Genomic DNA, 25,358 nt, shown 5'->3' on the forward strand with positions numbered 1-25,358 from the left:
TCCAAAAAAATCTCTTGCCAAAAAGCTAATCACATAGTCCAAGGTGACCCTCCCCCCACATAAAAAAAATAAATGCCACCAATTAAATTGTCAATAAAATCCACAATCTGTTCTGCAATCCAACTTTATTTGATACAAATAAACTTCAGTCGATGCATGAAAAGTTTCAGTCACAAATCTTTAACGATCTTTATTTCATCATCTTTCAATTGCAATGAACGTGCACCTCTGTTTTACAATCGCACCTGAACATAAGATGAAAAATTATCAATAACTCCAGTTAATTCCTCTTTTGGCACTGTCCTGATTTAAGCTCTAATGGCACTTTTCAGTTAGGAGATAGTCTGTGGACTGTTTTGCTTGGATAGCTTAATTTCTTAATCACTATATTTCCTTTTGCTGCTGTCTATTCGTTATTCTTATTTACTTGCCTCCCCACGAGGACAGTGTAAGCCACAAGGTAGTTCTTTAATGTGAGGCACATCTAGCTCCCCACAGATTGGTTCTCTGGATTGAGACAAAAATTAAATTTGCGCCAGTCAAGAAAAATCTTTCTTCATTCAACAAAAGACTGAATGGATATTACAACTTGATCCTAGCCGAAAGCCCACGAACTTGTTATCAGAAATATTTTTAATACTTTACTTTCATATTTATTTTATATTATCACTAAGGTGAAAGTGATTGAATATTTTTTTTTACTAAGAGTCACCATTTATTCAAATCCTGCGGTTACTTGAGGATAAAGGTTAAAAAGATTGTCAATTGTACGATGAAATCTTGCATGAAAATATTAGAATCAATGGTTAAAATGGGCAGAATATTATTTTAAAAGAAATTGATTTGCCAAGAAGACGATTCAACAAGTCAAGTATTTGTATACATCAAACTTGAAGACACCATATTGTAGTAGGTTAGGAAAAAGCGTCAAGATATTTTTTTCCTCGGATGGAATGTTTTAAGAAAGAAACTTTTTTTAAGGAAGTTCCATTTAGTTTTTGGTATAGAGAGAGAAAGAGTAAGAAAGAAAAGTTCTTAGCTATAGTTGTAGGTAGGTGAATTCTTGCTGTGAATGTTTTACAGGGGATCTCAGGGATTGAAACTTGGTCGAACACCTACTATGAACACAACGATGCAGTAGAGAGAAGTTAGCAACATCTCTTCTGCATGTTAAAGAGGTTGTAGAGAAGAGATAATTCTCCGCTAGATTGCGAAGTCTGTTTTTGTAAAAGAATGCTTTACTTACAATTTTGTTTTGCGTTAAGTGGTTATGTTATAAAAGTTAAAATCTACATAATTTTTACATACAAATGTTAAGTATATAGAATTATGCAACAGACTTCAGATTCTGAATTAAACAAAATACCAGTTCTGCTTTATAGATATGTGTGTGTGTGTTTTATTTCCATGCTCATCCACTATTCCATTTACTAAGCATTCCATTTCGTCTGAAACTTAATGAACAAATGATTAAAATTTTAAATTTCTTCATACAAATATTTTTAACTGCAAGAATATTCTTAATAAAACCGTTTAGAAGTCATTTTGGAGCAGATGTGAATACTCATGTCCAACGATTCTTTTATTGCCTGTTAAGTATCTAAGCAACTTAGAGAAAACGTATTTGATAAAAATATACTGAACATCTGAGAAATATCTTTCTTTATTCTTTAAGTATTTTCAGATCTTGTTTTTTTCCCTCCAATATTCTTACTGGCATCTTCAGCTACTTATTTCAATGTACTTCTCTCGGATATATCACATTTTGATTTCCTTCAATAAATCTATATTTTTTCTAATTTTTTTCTTCATTTCAAGTAATAGGTAAATATCCATATATATGTTTTAAATTTTCTATTTTTTAATATGTGCTTTTAGGTTTCATAATGTGGTTTATACACTGAATATCAACTATGCATGGGCGTTTTAAAAATGAGTTTTCATTTATTTGAAAAATGTTTCCTTTGATATAAAATGGTGCCGTTTATCACTTGTAAATTATTACCTCTGCTTTTTTGTAGGAAGAGAGGATATTCTTCTTTATATGTTTAATAGACTTTTTCAACCTTCAAGTCTTTGCTAGCTTTCTCAGTGGGTTGTCTAATAGGAATTTTGCCAATCAGATTTGGATGCTAATGAGAACATAGCTGCCCAGAATCTTCATTATCCTCATCAGGAAATTCTTTGAAGTTTGTTACTGGGTAAACTTCAGCATCTGCAATCACATCACTGAAGAGTTAAAAGACATAGAATATCAGATTTGATCTTACCTAATGGAAGTCCTGAGTGGTTTGCGTTTTCATACAAAATCTTCTTGAAGCTTAAGTATACTATACTGGTGCTAGAGTGTGAGTAAGTATTAAAGTATTATTTTCTGATTTGCAAACTATGAAATCTGCCAAATTCAAATTCCATTGGATCCGTTGTGTTGAACAATGCACTAATACGTTTTTGAAGTTTATGTTATTGTGTAAACTGCCGCATCTTTTTTTTTATTACATTTTTTTTATTACTCTGTTTCATTCCAAACAAGATATATTGCTACTTAGATGTAAGGGTCTTTTCTTTGAGATCAAGACTACAGGGAACTATGTGAGGAGATGAGGGATATGTTCGTTTACATTACATTTAAATTTCTACATACTAGTACAGTCAGAAAAACAAAGAGGGAATTCCAAAGTCTATCAGTCCTAGAGAAGAAATTATTAGAGTAGAAGGCTTTGCGACATCTGAGAAACTTCTCAGTGAACATGCAGGATTTTGCTGCTAGATGGGTCTGTCGGAATATGTATATCAAGAGGGGTACAAGTGTAATGACTACATCAGAGCACATTCCATAAAAGTACTTGCAAAACAGGCACAGGGAATGCAATATTGCAATGATTGGACAGAGGTTAGAATTTGGTTGATAGTGCAGGACCTGTTAGATTGGAGACTCTCTTTTGGACTCTGTCTACGAGTGAGAAATTTGGGTAGATGCATCTATGACTATAGTACTGGAGAGTAAAAAGAATACAGAATATCAGATTTAATCTTATCTAATGAAAGATGTGACCGGTTTGTTTGTTTTTTATGCAAGACCTTCTTCTTGGAGTTTAAATATTGATTATGGTATATACTGTGTTAGAATGTGGGTAATTAGCATAGTAGATATTGTTTCCTTAGCCGCAAACTATGGAATCTATCATGCCAAGTTCAAATCTCATCGGATTCATTGTTTTGAACAATGCACTAATATGTTTGAGAAAGCTACGATAGCACAATCTATCTCCAGTTATGGATAAAATATGTTTAATCTATTTTACTAGCATAAATATGCTACGAGATAGGTATTTTTGCTAATATATATAATGAACAAACATATATTACACTGCAACCCTCAAAAAGGAAGTAATGCCTGGGAGAATAGTCTCATAACCACAGAACAAATGCTACATTACCCCCCCCCCAACAACATAAAAAAACAAAAGTCGGGAATGCCTAGAAAGAGAGTCTCATGACAGCATAACATATGACATCACCTTTCAAAGAAAATAGAAATGCCTAAGAGAATGACAATAGAAAAAATACTAAACTATTCTCCCGGGAAAATAATAAAAGTCTAGCTTCGGCTTCAGACAGACACAGAGATACCAAATCTCAATTAGTGGTAGATATAATATATCATTTACAAGGAATATTTTATTTATTGATTTTGTCTTGACTTATAAAGCCACCACAAGATGGAATTTCTTAGACAACTCAATGCTCAACACATTTCAGATCACAAGATACTAAGTGCTGTGAGTTTTTCTTGAACAATAGAAACACATTTAACTACAAAGAATTGAACGAAGGAAACAAACTTTTCAAAAAGTGCTTAAGTAGCCGGATTTATCATCTCAGATCTGTAATTAAGCTAGAAAACGTATTCAAAAGCATAAAGCAATCTATTTGCTAAGCAAAGCATATCTCGAAGGAACGGTGTAGAAAAAAGTGATAAACTACAGAGAAGTAGGTGCTATAAAGGTATGTTCCGAAACTTCCAGATCAATCAGTCAGTTAAAATATATAGTGAGGAACAGCAGTTCTTGAGGGAGTTAATACATGATGGAGCATGCTACCGGATGACGGACATTCATCCACTATCTCATACATTCCAAGATTTTTTAAAATATTTTAATCGTCCATTTAAGTGCAGTTGGTTGTATCACTCTTGCACCGAGTATATTTGCTGGGTTGTTTTTCAAATTCTTTTTCATGAGTCCAATTGCTCTGATAATTACTAGAATGATGGAAATCTTCCTAAGATTCTAATTTCTTTTCATGTCGTATATAAAACTTGGGTATCCGATTATTTTTTTTTTCTTCTCACCTCTGTTTAACCCAGCATCATTGTGAACACTAACTTTATACTGAGGTTGCTTCTTTTTCCTTCTTATCCTATATCACTATGCCAGGTTAAATAACTCCATTTCTTTAGGAATTACTTAGTCATAGTGTATGGCATACACCATACACTATGACTAGATTCTTTCTGGTATATGTTTCCAACGATTCTTTCTGGTATATGTTTCCAGGATTTGCTGCTACATTGGATATTCAACTTTTTACAGGTGGCCCAGTGGAGATCTTTACACACACCATGATATGTTGTATTCTGCTTTATGCAGAGAAAATGTTTGATTAATAAACCAAGACATATTGCCACTGAAACATAAGCGCTATTGTAATTAGTGCCCATATTTATATGAGGCATCCTAAATACGGATTTGTATAGCAAGATGTTTGTTCACATTATATTTAAATTTCTGTAAGGTGATACAGTTGGAGGAGCAGAATACAAATTCGAAAGGCAAGCAGTTTGAGTAAAGAAGAAAGCTGTTAGTATCTGGGGAACTTTATAGCGAATGGGTGGGATGATTATGATGAGTTTGCTTTGGCATAAATTAAACTACGAATGGTTGATATAGTGTAAAACAAACCTAAAAATACAGTAAACATAGAAGCTTACTATGTTTTTTTTTTTTGCTTATAGTCAAATTATAGATTTTAGTGATATTACACAATGGTACTCTTGCATAATTTGACCCGAATTCTCGTGAAGTCCCGTCAAGCATGGATCGGGTGAGACCGGCAATTATCGGTATCAGCCGAGCGTCGTAACGGACGCAGACTTATGAAAAAAAAACAAAAACAAACCGAAAAAAATACAAATGCAAATAATAAAAAATAACAAAAAAACCTACCTTGAAAAATGAAAATATGTTTATTTCATTTTAGGATTTAATTTTTTTTTTTTTTTTTTGCAAAATATTTATCAACAGAAAGTGTTTTTTTTTTCTCCAAGAAAATATTTTTTAACCGTATAATTGTTAGGTGTAAGTACAAGTTTTGTTTTTTGGTGTGTTTTCTTTTCTTTTTTGTAACCGTATTTTTTGTCTTGTTTATTTTTTATTTTCAAGACTTGTTGTTCAGTCAAGTTCTTTTGGTGGCACTGTCCATTTGTACATCTCCAGGAGAAAACCTCCTTTACACACGATCTTTTTTTTAAAATAAACATTTGTGTTTACAATTGTTGCACCTCATTTTTGGGGACAGCCATTTCTTCTCCTGACAATATGAGATTTTCTGCATCGATGTTTTCATTTCTTTCTCTAACATCTATAGATTTATTTCTTGTCTATCATTGTTCTGTTTGGCGAGTTTAAAAATATATTTGTCAGCTTTTTTTCTTCTTTTTTTTGTTGGTTTAGTCGCTTTCTTCCAATTCGAATGTCGTCTTTCCATTTAGATAGCGCTTTTTTATTGGCTAATCAAACTCCCAAAAATTCAATTAAAAAAAAAATAATAATAAATAAATAATAAATAAGTAACTAATCAGAAAAATAAAAAGTCACCCCCGCCCCCTTAATATCACCTTAAAAATTACTAAAAACATAACAGAGAAAAAAATTGAATTAATAAAATAAAAGTCGAGTTAGCGTTTCAACATTTGAACAACGCTCGGCTGACACCGATGATTGCCGGCTTCGCCCGATCCGTGCTTGACGGAAATTCACAAGAATTCGGGTCAACTTATGCAAGAGTACCTAAACAACTTCTGAAAGAATTGATAGATCAACTAAACAATTCTGTTTTTCATAATATGTATGAAATAATATAAATGCTGAAAACATTTCTTTTAGTGAACGTGACTAATCCTCTTGTCTTCTTGCAGGATATAATAAAAGAAAACAAGTTATCTTAGCGTTAGGGTACATGTGTAGATTTTCAGTACATAGAAGATATATTTTCTTTTTGTGGAATCAGTAACAAAACCTGCTTACTTTTGAAGAAAATGTTTGTATGGAATGCAGCAATTCATGAAACGTTCCTGTACATATTTAATGGGCATATAATAAAAACATAAGCTTGTTTGTGCTTTTATTCTACTTAAATCTACACTGCATGTCAAATTATTAACGAGATAACATTCTTTTACCAGTTTCAGAAACTTACCGGTAGTTTCATATCAAAAGCTTTGGAAACGTTGGCAATGCTGAGCTGTGCATACTGTGAAATTTTCGTACTGTTCCGTGCAATATAAACAACTTGCCATCGTAATTGCTTAATCCACGGTATTTGAAGTGTGTCAAATTATTAACAAGACAGTTTGTTTCGTCAATAAAATAGGTCATAAAGGTGGTTTGAGTTGTTCTGAAAAGAGTACTATTACAGAACAGCTAGCAAAAGGTAAAACTACCCTCGAAATATCGAAAATGATAGGAAGGTACCGTCAAATTGTGAAGAACTTTGTCAAGGACCCTACAAAGGTACATAAGAGAGCTGATAAAAGTAAATCTAGAGTTGTTTCACGACGTTCTCTACTCAAAATTAAATGTGAAGTTGTTAAGAACCCTTGGCAGACAAGTTGATAAGTATTTGACCAAGTCGGATTGAAGAATGTCTCAAAAAGTACTCGATTTCGCCTTGTGAAAGAAGTGGCAAAGTCTGTTAAGCCTGTGACAAAGCCTCCATTAAAGCAATATCACATACAAAACCGATTGAAATGGACAGAGGACAACATGAAAACGGATTTTTCCAAAGTTTTGTACACAGATGAAGTGCGTGTCACTTTTGATGGCCAGGAATGGGTCCTAGATGGACGACATCGTCATCAGCGTTTAAGGCGTCAACAAGGTGGTGGTGGAATAATAATTTGGGCTGGGATTATCGCAAATACTTTAGTTGGCCCATGGAGAGTCCCAGAATGTGTAAAAATGATGTCAAATACTTACGTAGCTTTTCTGAAGGTGCACTTTGAACCATGGCTGAAGAAGCAAAGGTTGACATTCAGAAGAACCATTATTTTTATTCAGGATAATACTCCCTCAGATGCAGCAAACAAAAGCAGAGAGTATTTGCAACAACTGGAGTTCTCTGGGCTACGGAAGATGGAGTAGCCTGCAAATTCACTAGATTTGAACCCAATTGAGAACCTTTGGAGTATCATGAAGCGACGCCTCTATGTAAGTGGATGCCAATTTAAGAGCAAAGATGAGTTGTGGGATACTCTCCAAGAGGTATCACAGGGAATAACTGTTGATGAAATCACAAATTTTACTAATTCTGTGGACCAACGTCTTTTACAAGTCATTCATAAAAAAGAATCGCATATCCCCTACTAATTATGTCAACATAGAAATTGCTATGAAGTTATTGTGTTTCTAAGCATTTTTCCTAGTTCATTTAATGTTTGAAAATTATTTCAATAAACAAGTCATGGGTATATTGTATTTTTGTCTCAACCTCGTTAATAACTTGACACACTGAAATCAACAGATATTCCTATCTTCTGCCTTAGTTTCACTAATACTGCTTTAAATACTTTTATTTTCTGACTGGAGTAGCTGAATAATATTGTAAGCACTTTCTCAAAGTTTCATGGATTTTTATTCACTCGTTCCTTAAATATTAAAAAAAATGTAAACTCGTTAATAATTTGATACGCAGTGTAATTTGCCATTCGTGCGCGAAAGACGTTACCAGCAAATATAAGATACAGGAAATATAAACACATTATTCAAAAGGTTGTTATTTATTACAAATTTTTGAATGTAATTCCTTTACTTTTTTGCTGTAAAAGGAAAACTATTATTTCTTTTATCCTGTAAGTTGTTAAGATTTCAGCTGTAGTTTCGGTAACCTGATTATAGAGTTTGCTTCTGACTAATAATTTGAAATACAAAGTTGAGTTAAAAGTTTTGCAGCATTTTCAGACATCTTTGTGGCATATATATATATATATATATATATATATATATATATATATATATATATATATATATATATATAGATATAATGTTACCAATGCAGTTTAAGCCATGTAAGGTATCCACTATCGTTGATAGTAGCAAACTTTTCTTGCCAGGCATCTTCACTGGTTCAAGCATGCTCCTCAGTGTCAACAAAGTAACTTCATCAAAGAAGGCATCAATCCGACGATTTTGGAGTGGCCAACTCAAAATGTAGCTCAGAACTCATCATTGGTTAATCTTGTGTCCAACTCTGTCCCCATTGGAAGGCAATTAAACAGAAACTATATAATCTTTTGCACGAAACTGGTACTATTAATTTGTAAACCCTCTGACCAGGATCGGCAAAATTATTTGAGACCCTACATGGAGAGTTTTAGCAGTGATTTTTTTTATTACTTCAGTTTTAGCTTATCTTTAATTAAGATGCTGTTGGAAAATATTAGAGTAATTTTAACAGTAACAGCATAGAACAAAAAACGTTACTGCAGTCAGTCTAGCTCAAACTTAAATTATTTTGAAAATGGCACTGATGTTAAATTTGAAAACTTGTGTTCCTTATTTAAATATAAGTTTGAATTAATACAAAAAACTTAGACACAGGCATGCGAGTGTTATGTTTATTTTCTAAACCATTCAATTCTTGTAAGTAAAAAAAAAAAGAAAAGTACTCGAGCTGAGACCGAAACCAAAACCTAAAGACAATGAGTCAAATACGATAACCATTAGACCAGCATGTCACGATCTTAAAAATGTGGTTTCAAGCTATTTATTCTTAACCTAAGTAATTTGTAATGTGAACTATTCACGCATGCGCATCTGTGAAAAAGTTTGCAAAGATCAAATTTCGATGACTCCCAATTTTGACCACTTATCAGCCCATTTTCCTGGATGAAAACGGATTAAAAAGTTTTCCATGTCTCTGAATAGCTAAATACTAAATTTCCAGTCTGTAGATAAAAGTTTGTTAAGTATATAGGTTGAGAAGTGTCCTTACACGCACACACACACACACATTTTCACTTTTATAGATATATAAATTGAATTTAGTAGTCAGTGCTTAGCTCTGACCAGTTTAGCTCAACTAATTAAACTGAACTAGAACCCCAGAATGTTAATTTAAACTAATATGAGCATGTCCATCTTCTGGGTTCTGATTGGTTAACAGCCAATCAAAAGTTATAAAATCATGAGTGAATAATTTATTCTATAAATATTGTTTCATTCAACCAAAAATTTTCCCATTTGGGATCTTGTATGCCAATAAGTGTCAATTGGATTCCAGAGTAGTTTTGTACTCGAGCCTTGGTATCATAGGAGGTGGGCATGAACTCTTAACCCAGGAATTGTTAAGACAGATACTTGTGTGTGTATGTGTATATATATATATATATATATATATATATATATATATATATATATATATATACATACGCAAAGCTTTCATTATTTTATCCCTTTTCACTAACAACTGAGCTACATATATATGAGCAGTCATTATGTGTGTGTTGATTTCTTCTTAAATATCCGAAGCATGAATCGTGTGCCTCTTAAAAGTTACTGACTACGATGCATCATAATGATTAAGAAATCAATTTGAGATGACAGGCTGCCACCGCATCCCATCTCATCCCCCTTCAAAAATTTCCATATGATTACAGCTGCAGAGAACCACTTCAGTCTGTATTCGTCTTTTACTAATGGCTAACTATTTGTACTGGTCCTCCTAGTCAATAAAATGGTCGCCTGCATTACGGACATATGGAATAAAGATACTGCTATCTAGCCTCTTGTATGAAACGTTCCAATAATTCTAGCAGGAAATGGCAGAAGATATTGTCGTGAGAACAATATTTGGAAATGATCAGCGGAATCTTTGGTGAATAAGTGACTAATTTGTCTGCTAATTAACTCTGGCGTAATTGTGTTATTAATTAACTGTGACACAACCATGATTGCAAAATGAATTAAATCCTTCGCTGTCTCCTGTAGCTACTTAAACCTTTAAATGCATCTTTATGGCTTTGCAGTTTTTTTGTTTTGTTTGCAGGAAGTCTTTTCTTTATAGAAAAATTAAAATATTTCGAAGTAAAAATAAATAAACGATTATGAAATTACGGTTCTTGATTTTTTAGATGAGGATTGGTTATTTATATTATTTACATTCTTTGAACTACTGATCTCATCTTGAGTGTTATTTTCAAAAGAGTGTCCTTCAGGCCCTGTTAAGTGGTGATGTCTTCGTTCAGTCTCAAGAGACAATGGATACCCTATGTAAGGGTAGCTGCATGTGTAATTGGTTGTGCGATCTCGAACCACACCTCCTCAATTGGCACTGCTTGAATCCAGTTGCAAGGAGAAATGCTAGGCAACTGGAAACAATGCCGAGATAAGTGGGGAGCATATACAATGGATGGAATTCCCAAATGGTTACCCATTTTAATACTGACCAGGCTCAGTGTTGCTTAACTTCGGTGATCTAACGTGAATTATGCTGTATATATCAAGTGATGGCTTCCATGTTAAAAAGAACAATTAAATATGAAAATAACACTCGAAATGAGATGAATTTGACTTTGCTATCATGGTTGTGTCACACTTAATTAATAAACAGAACAGTAGTCCAAAGAATCCAAATAATACGAATTAGGAAATTTGTAACATATGAAATGGTAGATAAACGTACAAACAGGTACATAAATAACACAGGCACACCTCTAAAACTATTCGATATTTCGGTCTTATCAAACGACCTTAATCTTTAGTATAGAAGGGATTTCTGCAACAAAGATAAAGGTCGTTTGATACGACCGAAATATCGGTTGACTTTAGAGATGTGCTTGTGTAATATTGTGCTGTATATGATTTGGATTACTGTTCTAATCTTGGCTGTTATTTTCAAAACGTTTCAACAGATATGACCTCTGACTTTCTCTGGGCGTGTCTTTTCAAATTTAGGAACCTTTATATCAAACTCGGAAATTTGTATAGAATTTCAAGTAGAAACTTTATTACTAGGGTAGATTGTTCTCGTTCCATCATAATTATGAATAGAAATCTTAATTCGTAATTGCATTTTTAGTATCGTTCACACTGAAGATTGAGTCTTTGGAATTTCCAGAACACTATTGCTTTGAACTGATTATTACTTGCCACTTGTAACTGCTGCACCATTTATGTGTTTTTCAAATAATACAAATTATCAATCCTCGTCTGAAATTTGCCGAAGCATTTCATGTTTATCCACCATTCCATATATTAAAGCTGTAATTCTATTTGAAATTTAATTACATGTTTTAAATTTCCTCATAAACGATTATCAAAACATATCAAATTTTTAATCTTTGATGTCATTATCAGATTTCATCTAATTGCACTAATCGATATCTCTCATTTGCCAATATTGTCTATTGATTACGACATCACTTTGTTGTTCTATATTCGATCTATTGTCGTTATTATCGTTATTATTATATTAATTGCATATATTATTCTTATTTTATATTAGACTAGAAAAATACTCATCCTAGGACAGGTAAAATTAATTTCCTTTGCACTGTCTCCTTATAAAGATTAAAATCAACATATAATGTTAAACCTTTTGTCTAGAATCCTTTTTCCAAATTTTGAACAAAATCCTTTACAGGATTCTTGTAAAATGTCTCAATTTAAAGCTTAAAGCTTTAAAAGAAGAAATTAAAATTCAGGGAACCTTGCTTAATTAATCAATTAATTGATGCGTTATGACTATGGATCAAATTTAATGGACATCTAAAATACTTGAATTTATAAATGGAAGCTTGTGTCTCTTAATAGTCATTTAAAATACTTGAAAGAAACTGTAATTTGATGAATATTTATTAATTCATGTCTAATATACCTTGTTAAAATTACACAATAGTTGAAGATCTGTAAATTTTTTGTCCCATTTGTATTAAATTAAATCGACAGTATGCATCGTTTTATCTAGCATCTATGTTCCAAAATTCATAATGATCAGTTAATTAGTTTTAAGTAATCCTATACATAAAAAGCATACAAATATATAGACATACTTTATATAATTTGTTTGTCTGCCTAATTGTTGGATTCAAGTAATATGATCACTGGTTTAAGTATGATGGTTAAAAATGCAGCATGTCTAAGGAAAAGCTATTTTGACCCCCCCCCTCCTCTGGGCCATTTAACGACATAGAGTTTGAAGTATGAGTAGCAGCATGGTAACGTCATTTAAGTGTGAATGTTATTTGATGGCATTGTTGATGAAGTTGTAGCTATTATGCGTTAAGTTTTTTTTATTAAACATAAATTAGTAAATGTTCTCTAAATTCTAGTTTCTTTCATGTGTTTTAAAAGGGGAGTATAATGTGGACACAATCTCCCATTAAAATTAAAATATTTCAGATTACAATTAAATTTAATCCATAGTCATTAGCAATGATGAGCCTGGCCAGTATCAGATGGGTGACTATTTGCGACTTTCAAGTGCTGTATGGGCTCTCTGCTTATCTCAGCATTGTTTCCAGTCTTCCTGGATTTCTGCTTGCCACTGGACTCAAACAGTGCCGATTCAGAAGAGGTGTGGTTTGGGATTGTCCAACCTTTGCCTCACAATTACATGCGTAGCTGTCCTTACAGGAGGTATCCTTTGTCTTTGAGACTGAACGAAAGCATCGATAGTCATCAATCATCAATTAAGTAAGATTTTTTTAATTTCAATTTTTTTAAACTTAAGTTTTAAATGTTACGCATTTTCTATAATCAAACTTAGAATAAGAATTCTATAAGAATAAAATTTAGTAGCATTATATGTCGATTTAAATCTTTGTAAGAGAACGTAAAGTGGTGCAAAACTTTCATGTTTAGGGAATCTGTTTTACTCGCCCTTTAACGGGTGTTCTTCTAGTTAAATATAAAACTTTTACAGCTTTAATTTTTATTTATATATGTATAAATTTTAAAATGCCAGTGCATTAATTTCAGTAATATCAACATTTTTTTTAAATTCTAATCTATATTCTTTTTGTCTTGTGCTAACTATGCTGATGTTGACTATTATATTACGTGTTCAACGGACATCTGGGTCTCATTACAATCATCTGTTCGAGTTATTCATTCGAGCCAAGGTAATCACTTTAATACAGAAAGATGAAGAATGAATGCGACTCATCTATTCTTCTTCTTATAATTACTACTCGGCCAGTAGCGAAATTATCTGCTATATCAGGTGTCAGTTATGACAGTGGATGGCTGTCATTCACAATCATTATAAAACAATCAGAATCTATTTATTCTCGTTTTCAAAGACTTAAACCCGCTTGGATGAACAAAACTTTTCAACAAACAAATAGCAAACCACTTTCATTTCATGATATTAACAGAATGAACCACAATGCAATATTCCAATAGCATTTGGGCATCTTTTAAAAAGTGAGAGTTAATCTTTACATAGATGGCTAGATTTACATAGGCATGAAAGAAGTAAATAGATATCCGCTAAAATAATTAATACATGTTTGAAGTCTCTGCGTCTTTCGTTGATAGCCAGATCCTGGAACCATACAAAGCAGCAGTAAAAGTTTGAAGGATAAATAATTCATATCAGTCAACAGTTAATGATGTTTCATAAATCAATATTTTGCTATATAGTCGGGGATATATAGCGAGTCTGTATATTTACAAGTGTTTTTTAATGTGTCTATTGGACGTACATGTATAACATAATGTATATATAACGTGTTTGTGATCGTCTAGTTTATATATATATATATATATATATATATATATATATATATATATATATATAATGGAGTTCATATATATGTTTGATAATGTCTAGTGTGTGTGCGGAAACAAAAGTGTGTATAACGTATAGACACGGTTCAACAAAACACGGACAATAACAATTTACAAACAGGCAGTTCTTTATGCAAAGGGATGGATCTGCAAAAGCTGCAATGAAGATTCATCCCAAGGAACAACCACCAAGTCTTGGGTTACGTTTTCATGCAACTTTTGTTTCCAGGTGTTCTCTGCTTAGACATTGCACATTTTCCTTGTTCCACATTTTAGCTATCTTCTGCCTAATAGCTTCCTCAGTGCACAGAAGCCATTATGATAAGAAACTTCTCTCCCACACAAGAGACGTTGCGAACCTGTCTTCGTTTTATCGTTATTTCCATGGCAAGTGCTCGTCTAAGCTCGAATCTCTGGTCCCCCCCACCAATCTATCATGAAAAACACCCGTCTAGCTGAAACTACTGTCAATAATTTTCCCCATTCTTTATCTGTGCCAAAATCAAAACGTAGATTCCATGAACAAAGCTTCTTTCTTAGAAGTGCACGTGGAACTCTCCTCCGTTTGCCTCTTTCCCACCTGACTACAACTTGGATGTCTTCAAGTCCACCATAAACAAATTTCTGATAAACCGCTCCCTTAAGTAAGACACTTTATCAAATCTCCATTACTAACGTTTACTAAGATATTATCCCATTGATTACTGTACACACAATAGCACTTATCCCCGAGTGGCTTCCAGGCATTGATAAGTGGTGACTACCCTGTACCCCCCCCCCCAAAAAAAAACATAAGTTATATAGCTGGGTGTCTATAACAAATGTATATGTTTACGAGATGTCTTTAACGTGTGTAATGTGTTTATTAGATGTGCATGTATAGCAGAGTGTATATATAAAATGAACTTCATATATATGCGTGATGACATCTAGCGTGTGTGCATGTATATTTAAAAGCGTGTATAACGTATAGATACGGTTCAACAAACACGGACAATAAAAATTTACAGACAGACAAGTTCTTTACACAAAGGAATGGATAAAATCTTTCTGGGGGTTACATCTGGCCAAACAGGGAAACATACCTTCATCCATCTTTTCATCTTGGCTGACAGATCTGCAAAAGCTTCAATGAAGATTCATCCTAAGGAACAACCATCAAGCCTGTGGTTATATTTTCATGCAACTTTTATTTCCAGTTGGAAATTGCATGCTTTCCTTGTTCTACATTTTTGCTATTTCCAGCTATCATTGCTTCCCCAGTGTACAGAAGACATTGCAGTCGGTTGCTATCCCCCTCGTTGCTAGCTGACTCCTCCTCGTTTGTTCAACTCTACTGTCCAACCGTAAACTGACTCTCTCTGGCCACTGATTAAACTGCCTACATGTCTATATAAAACTATTTCTTTGTAACTACATCATCACTGCAATGTAGCACTAAAGAATCAAATAAGCTGGGCTTTGTCACGTAATCCATTCATTATTATTATTGTTAGCTAAAATTCCTAACTGTTGATGTTAAAAATTCCATTTTCAAGTTAACATCCCTAATATATATTTTAGCTGACAAAATATCTAAACTTCGAAACAATCATAATAATAATCGTTCATAATTAGGTTTCAGCGTTTTTCATAAACAAACAATATAAAAATATCTATGCTTTATCGCCATTTAACTATGTCTTGGGACAAAGAAGAATTAGAATTCTTAAAAGTCTCACAGAACTATATTATAGGTTAATCTGAAGATGGACTTAATCAGCACCAAATTGTTGCAAACCTCGGGATTTCACTTTCTCTTGATAACCAAGTTATTGTTCAATTCATCAGCAAAGGAAAACAATAAATATTATCTTGCAGACACTCATCAGGTTCTTCTGACAACAGTATTCATTATTAATCTAGTTTACTTCTTTTGTACATTTCCTCTATGTACATTTATCAGGATATCTGTGTATCATTGGCCGCCAAAATTAATAAAAACTTCTGAAAATTCGTTTCTTTTACTATATATACATTTATATATACTATATATATATTTATTATACTATATATACAATTACATCTTTTGTTTCACTTGAGTTCATTTCTGAAAAAAATTTCATGATTTTAAACACAATTAGTTGTCGCTTAATAAATTAAAATAAGGTTAATTATGATCTTGTTTATTGTTTTTCGCCTAATAAAAAAAAAATACTGTATAAAAATCAGATATTTCCCTATTTAATTTTTTTTGTATTCCATGAACAAATTGACCATAGGTTTGATCTCAAGGATCGATTCTTATTTTGATTTTGAACCAAATTAAGTTAAACTTAATAAATTTCTGCAAGTATCATTTAAAATACCTGATATGTTAACACATCTATTACTAATAAAGATTTGGTATATATATCACTGTGAACTATATTATTAGTTCTTACTAATAATGTTATACTATTACTTCTTATTAATAACTAGCGGGGGTACCCGGCGTTGCCCGAGTGTTTGTTTCCGGGACGGGGGGGTAGTTTTAAAAAATGTTATGGTAGGTAAGTAGGAAGGATCAAACCCGGAGTCATGAGTAAAAGTAGGAAAATAAAGTGTGAAAAAAAAAAAACAAAAAAAAAAAAAACATCTGCAACGTTAACAGTTCGGCCACCAAGAAAAGTCCATTCCAGTTGTTTAGGAAAAAAAAAAAAAAAAACGACTACGGTAGGTCGGCGTGAACGTGAAAATATAATGTGAATTGTCCAACACGCTAACCACTATGCCACAGAGCACTGCAGCTTAGTTTAGTGATTTTAAATAACTTCACATGAAAGAACTACGAAGCCAAACCGGTGTTCTCTTCTCAACTGTTCCTTGTGAACGATCCCCAAACGGTGTTAAGTGGTGGCAGGGGGAGGAGGAATTTATTAGAGAGAAAATATTTTACCACTTCCATTGATCTTAACCGATTTTGGCCGTGACTTCTCAGCAGAAAAAGTATAGAAATCTACGATTATCGAGGAATTTGAGAAATAATAAGCCTATAACACACCTCAGATATTGTTCTGCCGTTTGTGCATATTATATTTGCATGAAATATCTTGATTTTTAATCCTATTAATGTCAAAATCAGACGGGAAAAAATGAGTTCATTTTATTTATATAGAGAAGAAGAGATGAAGATATGATATCTGCAAGTCTGAAGCTGACACTATACTATTACTATCTTTGAATTCAGTTTACTATTTCAAAATAATATACTATATTTCAGTGCTCAATTCAAGAAGGGGTAGTAGTGTAATAGCTGTTCCTTTGTCATGATACTATCTTCCCATGTATTACCTTCTTCTGTTATAAGATCATCCTTTCAGAAATGACTTTGTTGTGGGGGTAAGTAGTGTAATATCTGCTCTTATGATATCATCACCTGAAGATTATCTTCCCCATTAGGGAATAGTGGAGTATATATTCGTTCATCATCATACCATTCTTCAAGGCATTACCTCCTCCTCTTTTGATGCGCATAATATATCTTTGTTTATCATATATACTAGTGACCAGAAAGAGATATATTTTGTTAGTTATACTGAAAGCTCAATAATTTTCTAATTCTCATTTGAAATGATTGGCATGTTAGCATATTATACTAAAATTTCAATCAGCTTTCATAGAGTTTAACATTTTAATTTAGTGACTCGGACGTGAGTTTTGTCTGCCATAAAGCAATTGCGTTTGGTGGGTTTCCAATAAAAGACCATCAGATTTTAAACTCCATTTAAGTATGACATGACCCAAAGAATAATGAGAATTCTCAGTGGCTCACAGGGGCCATATTATAGATTAATCTGAAATTGGACTTAATCAGCATCAAATCGTTGCAAACCTCGGAATTGCACTTTTTCATATTAGCCGAGTTATTCTTCCATTCATCACCGAGGGAAAATAATGCATTTATTGGTGCTTCTATAGAATTAGAATCAAACTAAACTGTTTTTTACTGAATTAAATATAAAACTTTGGGTAACGTTAGGGTAATGGTAGGTTAGAGTTAGGGTTAAAATAAACGGTTTGGTTCAATTTCTGTAGAAGCATCTTTGTTTAAAATAGTTTTTTAAATCTCAATTTGATTATGTTTCTGAATTTTTGAGATGAGGATTGGTTATTCATATTATTTGGATTTCTCGGACTACTTGTCTCATATTGAGTGTCATTTTTGTGGTGCAGGGGTTTTTGGAAAAATCAATTGTAAAAGTGATATTCTCCTAAAGGTTGAAGGTTCAATTCTCAGTGGAGGCGACAAAAAATACAATTATGAATTACTTAGGACCTCTATCCAGTCATGGCTGACAGAACAAGAGCATGCTACCCCTATGGAGTAAATAAAGGTTTTTGTTCGAAATTCTGTCCAAATTCCAAAGTTTGACAAAAATATTCTTGAGTTTGACAAAATACACCTGAAGAAAGTCGGAGGTTACATTGACCAAAATGTTGTGAAAATGACACGCAAAATGAGAATAATAATCCGAATAATCCAAATAATATACAAATACTCAATTTGATTACTGTGCTATAATTTGGTCATTAAATTATTAAATTAAATGTCGCTTAAAGCATATTGTGTGTTAGGATGCTGTTATTTAACCTGACCATTTCTAGCTTCATCTATCACATCGGTTTTTGTTTGTCTCTCCTATACTGATAGCAGTTCTGGTTTTTCAGGTTCATCTACAGCAGGTGTTCTTAAAAGTTTGAAATTAGAGTTGCTTTTCTTTTTTTTCTTTCTTTTATATAGGTTGCTTACCAATGTTAGAGAGTTCACGCTATTTACTATTTTACTGGGAAGAGGAAGGAGGGGGTGATGCAATCGTACATCTCCTAAGGATATCAGTATGAAAATAAATAGACTGCTTTCTCAACGGGGTCTGAACTCAAGTCATGTCAACAGTCCGTGTTGGTAGACATTACATCACTCACATCGATTTTGATTTTAAAAATCTGTTTCGTCCATAATGGAAAATAAAAATTGTTATTCAAAAATATTCTAACACCCATGTTACTAGCTATAACTGGTATTGTTTGGAAATCATCTTCACTTTTTTTTTTTTTTTTTTTTTTTTTTGCTTTTTCTTAATTATGTGCTTTTTTTTTTTTTTTACCAAATACCTTTTATTGTCGCTTCTACAGAATTAGAACCAAACCTAACCGATCTTATGGAACTAGCTTATGTTAGGTTGAAGTTACTGTAAAAAAAAAACACAAAAAACAGTTGCGTTCAAATCATTAATACCTTTGTTTTAAATAGGAGTTGTAAATGTTAATTTTATTATTATGTTATCATTTGGTTATATAATTATTATTGAAATCAAATTGTTATGAAACTATAACTACTTTTGTGAATGTGATGTTAGTTTAATCTTTATGAAATTACTGGATGAAAATAGCTTTCAAAATTTTTTATCTTTTAATAAAATCAGTATTACCAGGAATTTAAAAAAGAAGAAATTACTTTGGAATTCTTTTCACATTTTGAATGTTTATCGATTACATTACACCTACTGTTTCCAACCTCCAAGTGTGTCATCAGTGCTGAAAACTACGTCGATGGAAGTTTCAGGTCTGATCAGTAGACTGGCCCGACTGAATGTTGGTAGCATTCGGCCCATATTTGGATTGAAAAATGCTATTAGTGTATACCTCTTGTTATATAGAGAAACACGGTTAAATTAATTGACTACCTTGGACCATTTGATGTTATTTGTCGGAGGCAATCCTGTTGAACGTGCTGGAGTAAAAAAAAAAAAAAAAAACTGTTGGCATGGTGGCGCGACGAATTGGTTTCTTCATATAGTTTCTTCACCTCCATTTAAAATCGTAAACATAATCTAATAAAATCAGCATTACCAGGGATTAAAAAAAAACACAAATCAAAATTTACTCTCTATTTAACAGTTTAAATACTTTTGAATCCTTTTCACATTTTGAGGGTTCATGAATTAGTCCATCCTTTTTTTTTTTTTTCATAATTCAACAAAACTTTAAATGGCTGGTTTGTTTATTGTTGTGGTGCTCACCTTACGGATAACAATAAACTATTTTACTTACTATAAAGACCGGAGAATATGTCTCTCAAGTTTATGCACGATTTATGCCGACTTGGCGGTCAGACTGACATATAGCGACATTCTTTATTTCTTGTATTTACTTTTGTTCAATATATTTCGTTTACACTAAATATCAACGTGTGTCTTTCTTCCAAACACTTATCAGTTCATAAGATTTATATGAAACGGAAGTACATTGTGATGGATTTAATTTCGTAATTAAATTATTTTCGAAATAGGATTTTTAAAATTTCGTTTTATTTTATGTTTTTGCATTTTTTGATTAAAAAATAATCGATCAATTGTAAATCGATAGTAAAAATAATAAAAATGTCACACAGAAGCAAAAAACATTACGGATGAAACACGGGCGCATAATAAGTGATCATACAATTTTATTAATATACAGATTTATGCTATGTACAATTTTAGTTAAAAACATTTAAAGAGATCCCACTTTTAAATTGCAATCTTACCTGGAAATTAAGTAAGTAATCATTCTCTTTAATTATCTGCAAGATATTGATTATGGCTTTGAATTTAGAAAACTTTCTCATGATTTTGGGTTTGGTTGGTTAATGAAATGTTTTAAATATCACCTAAAAATGAGTGTTGTTTATTCAGCACAAAATTCGTCACTTGGTAAAATCTTGTGAAAAATCAAATTTCCAATTAAGAACAGATGTAACATTATATATATAAATAGATGTGTATGCTTTCACAAACACACACACACACACACACACATATATATATATATATATATATATATATATATATATATATATATATATATAAGGGAACCTGGGCTAAAACGAGATACTTAAGGGAAAAAGAACTGTCGAGTCAAAGGTAGCATTGGCATATAAACCATATTCTGTGTACTGAACTTTCAAAGTATTGGAAAACAATTCCACCACAAAAAAAATGAGAAATTATTTTCAAAAGAAATACAGATGATTTATTCAGCTAACTGCATTGTCCCGTTTTGCCCATGCTTGGGGCAAAACGAGACGGATCTTGGTCTGAATAAGTCAGTATTCACAGAGCTCACAAATGAAGATTAGGGTCTTGTGTCATTCGTCTAGACATGCACAGCCGTAGTGTGCCCATTTCCTACAGTCCCCTTGACAGGCTACCCAGCTTTCTGCACTCTCAAAGTATAGTTCGTCACAGATCAAAATAGATAAATTTTGAATACTTACCCCTTTTTGATGTACGGGGCTGAATAAAACAATGGTAGACGTTGGCAAGGCGTTAACACATGATCTCTTGATCAGACTCCTCGCGAAAGAGCTCTCTCTCTCTCTCTCTCTCTCTCTCTCTCTCTTTCTGTTTCAGTTATCTGTGGTGTCTCGTTTTACCCCGCTATCTCATTTTGCCCCAGGTTCCCATATATATATATATATATATATATATATATATATATATATATATATATACACGCATATGTGTGCAACTTGAAAGAATAGAGAATTTATGACATAATCATAATTTTGTAACCATGCTACAAAAATTCAACGTCAATAAATATTATTGTGCATATATATTTAAGAAAGTATTTTACAAATCTCTGCTCCTGCATAAAAATTCCTTTATCGATGTGTTACAGCTGAAGTTTACAAAGGGATGACTCGATTGAAACAAAAATTAAAATTTCTCTTGACTGACCACGGACAGAACAAATACTACGCTTTGTTTGTTTATTTTATTTTATTTTTATATAAATAAAATGAACGAAACTATCTTAGATTGTAAAGAATTGAAAAGTTGGAAATAAATTATTATGAAGTTGTATTTTTTTCTAAACTTTTATGCTTCCTGAATTGTAAAATATTATATCGATTTTTCTCCAATCACTACACATGCAAATACACAACCTGGAAATTATCAAGTCATACAATTTTAAAGGGACATTGTATACTTTGTTTCCCTTTTATTTTTTCGTTTTTCAAATAAGTGACCTTTTTGCTTACAATGTGTCCAAGAACTCTTTTATTCATGGAAATCAGTAAATTATAAAGCTTGGCATGCCAGTCTGGCAATGTTAAACAATGGTAAACATTTGGCACTGCCATACAAATCAAATAAGATGCAATCTGGGTTGAATTCCTACAAAACGTTGGCATCTCTATCTTCCGAATGCAAAAAGATATAGATAAAAAATTATACATGTTTGAACCATTGTAGCAAGTGGTCATTTTCAATTCTTGATAACATTGCTCTTTTCTTCACTCCCAGAATTTTCTTCGAGGGTATCTGTGTTACTTGTTAAAAGAACAATCACCGTTTTGCAGGTTGAAACAAAAATTAGTCCTGTCCAATCAAATTCTTTGTTTTCTCTCCAGTGTTTATAGAAGATTGATATTGCTGTAACAGAGCACAAATGCGCATGGCAGTCTGCAAATGGTGACCCGTATGCAAATAACGTCACGATAAAGAAAAAAACTATAAATAGAACGTGATTACATTCGAGAGGATAGAGGTCAGAGAGAAAAAGCAAGATCATTTTTATTTGGGAAACTACCCGGAAATAAATGTCATTGTTTAAAAAAGCGAGTCAGGTTATTACTTGTCTTCTATTCCTTGCGACATACTCTGAAACAACGTATTGGGTCCCGTTAATGCATGTGTAACGTTACATTGTGATGGCTTATATATATATATATATATATATATATATATATATATATATATATATATTAGTGGCTTGGAAAGGTCACAGGGGAGACAACCAAATTAAAAAAAACTAAGAAAAATTCATCCCAAAGAAGGAAAACTTAAGATGGCCCGCCAGGACACTATATATCCAAATGTAGGCAAATTTGAGCATATTTTATTAGTTTGAAAATATAGGTTCTGTTTTATCAATTGTCATAAAAATTTAACCTTTGAATAGTATTATAATCTTCAAAAAGCCTGAACATTTTTATGTAGCTTTGTCTCATAGAACCAAAGATCTGAGCATTTCAATATTCAGTTTGGCTATTTATATATATATATATATATATATATATATATATATATATATATATATATATATACTAGACTACCCGTGACCCGCTGGGTCAGTATGTTATATTAGCTATGGAATTAATGTATGAGCGTAACACTTGTGACGTAAAGAAAATAGTTTTTTGTGACATAACAGAAACATTTCTATGAAAGTGTATTAAAATGGAAAAAGAATATAGATAGATTTCTATGAGTCATTCTATTTATAGGTGTTTATTTTTGAAAAAAAAAACTTACAGCCATTGAATTATAAGTGGTTTGCCATACTTATAGGTAAATGTGCACTGAACAGATACCATAATACTTAAAGTTAAATTCAAATTTTGATACATTTTTTAATTTAAACGTAAAAAAAAGTGAACAATTGGGACACTGAAAACTTACACGGTAAAACAATACGTTTTATTATCATGTTGATTATTTATTTGTAACGCAAATTAAAAAACATATTTTCGGGGTTATTTATTTATGTTGGTAGTGTAGAAGAAAATGTATGAAAGTTTTTTAAGAAAGGTGTATTAAAAAATGGAGAATAAATTTAAAAAATGAAGGCGGTGGGTAAATCACCATTGTAAAATGCTCTTATGGTTGTCAACGGGTTCAGAAAATTGCGTTAAAATAACTTAAGCATAATACGGAAATGAACGATGTAAAAATGTAGAAAGTATTAACAATTGTTTATTTGGATAATTTAAACGTGAAAAGAAAAACAATTCGTACGCTGAAAACGTACACAGTAAAACAATATGGTTTTGTTGCGTTGATTATTTGTTTATGTATGCATGCACAATCGGAAGTCTTAAACCAGATGTTTTATTACAACACCCGTTACAAGGTCATTTGAGTTTTATAATTATATTAAGGAAGCATGAAAAGTAATATGGTCAAGATTTAAACATGAAAAAGTGAAAGGACAAGTTGTTAAAACTGGAAAAGAAAAAGACAAGATCTTCTTGTAAAAAATATAATAAATTTATTACTTAAAATATTACAACGTTAAGAATTTTAAAAAAATTCAATTTAACATTATATAACCAATTCTTAATTAATACTGCAATATTTTAAGTTATAAATTGATTATATTTTTTACTAGAATATCCTGTCTTTTTCTTTTCCAGTTTTAACAGCGAGTTCTTTTACTTTTCCATGTTTAAATCTTAAAATCAAATAAAAAAGACAATTAAAAGAATCGTTACTTATCATGCCCAAATTTTTCTTTGTAATCCATGATTTTTCCAGGCTTTGCTTTGAAATAAAATTTTCTTTCTCTGTTTCACTTGTTATCTATGAATTATTAGCGACAGTACCGCTGAGCGACAGATGGGACAGTGTTAAATTATTAGCGACATTTTTTTATATCCTGTTACGTCATCATCTCTGCCATTCCAAACCGATTTAAGGTGGCATAACAGATTTGGTTACTATGATAACCAACAGCCAATCAAAAATCCGTCTCTCGGTTCCGTATAGATTCAGAGAATTTTTAACATAATAATTTTATTATAACTTTTGTTTTACTGAACGAAAATTACATTTTTTTTTAAATATAGCTGAGATGTTGACTAATGAACTGTAAAAATTGTTTGAAATTTAGTCGCAAAATGAGTGAGTGGTGAAGCTTTAAACAATTCTTAGTGAGTAAAACTAACACGTAATCATATATTCAAACGATACCACCTTTTTTGGCAATTTAGAAGTTCCAAATCTAAGTGATGTTCATAAGAATTTAACAAATGAAGGCTTGTTGGAAAGGTAATAACCTGAAGTGTAGTGGGCTATGATAATCATCCATCATCCAGAGCCTATTTTTGGCACTTTTTTACAGCCATAAAATGTCTCAATCAGTCATTTTTCCCCCTAGTTTTGTATATGAATTACAAAATATCTGATATTTCTCCAAAACCTCTAGCCTTGATTGAAGGGAGACTAAAACTTGCTCCTATGATTTCAAATAGTCTGAAATAACAGCAAGGGGAGACTTGGTTCCAAATATTTCTCGTATCTTATATCTCCCCTCTTTGGTTTTCATACATTAAGTAAATTTCACAGTGTATAAGGATTTTTTGATACTGGAGATATTCATAACGTATCCTATTAACAAAAAGAGAGGCGATATAACATATAAGAAATATTTGGAATCAAGTCTCCCCTTGCTGTTATTTTAGATTATTTGAAATCATAGCAGCAAGTTTTAGTCTCC

General features: G+C 32.1%; 1 protein-coding gene across 4 annotated transcripts in view; it reads left to right on the plus strand.

The window, feature by feature from the left end:
* The window catches only part of LOC145296025 (apoptosis-resistant E3 ubiquitin protein ligase 1-like), a 1,082,598-nt gene that overhangs the window by 258,345 nt on the left and 798,895 nt on the right, over window positions 1-25,358 (plus strand). The window lies entirely within an intron of this gene.

Source organism: Euprymna scolopes, chromosome 16 (assembly GCF_053919585.1).
Source record: "Euprymna scolopes isolate OS-2025 chromosome 16, ASM5391958v1, whole genome shotgun sequence".
Lineage (NCBI taxonomy): Eukaryota > Metazoa > Mollusca > Cephalopoda > Sepiida > Sepiolidae > Euprymna > Euprymna scolopes.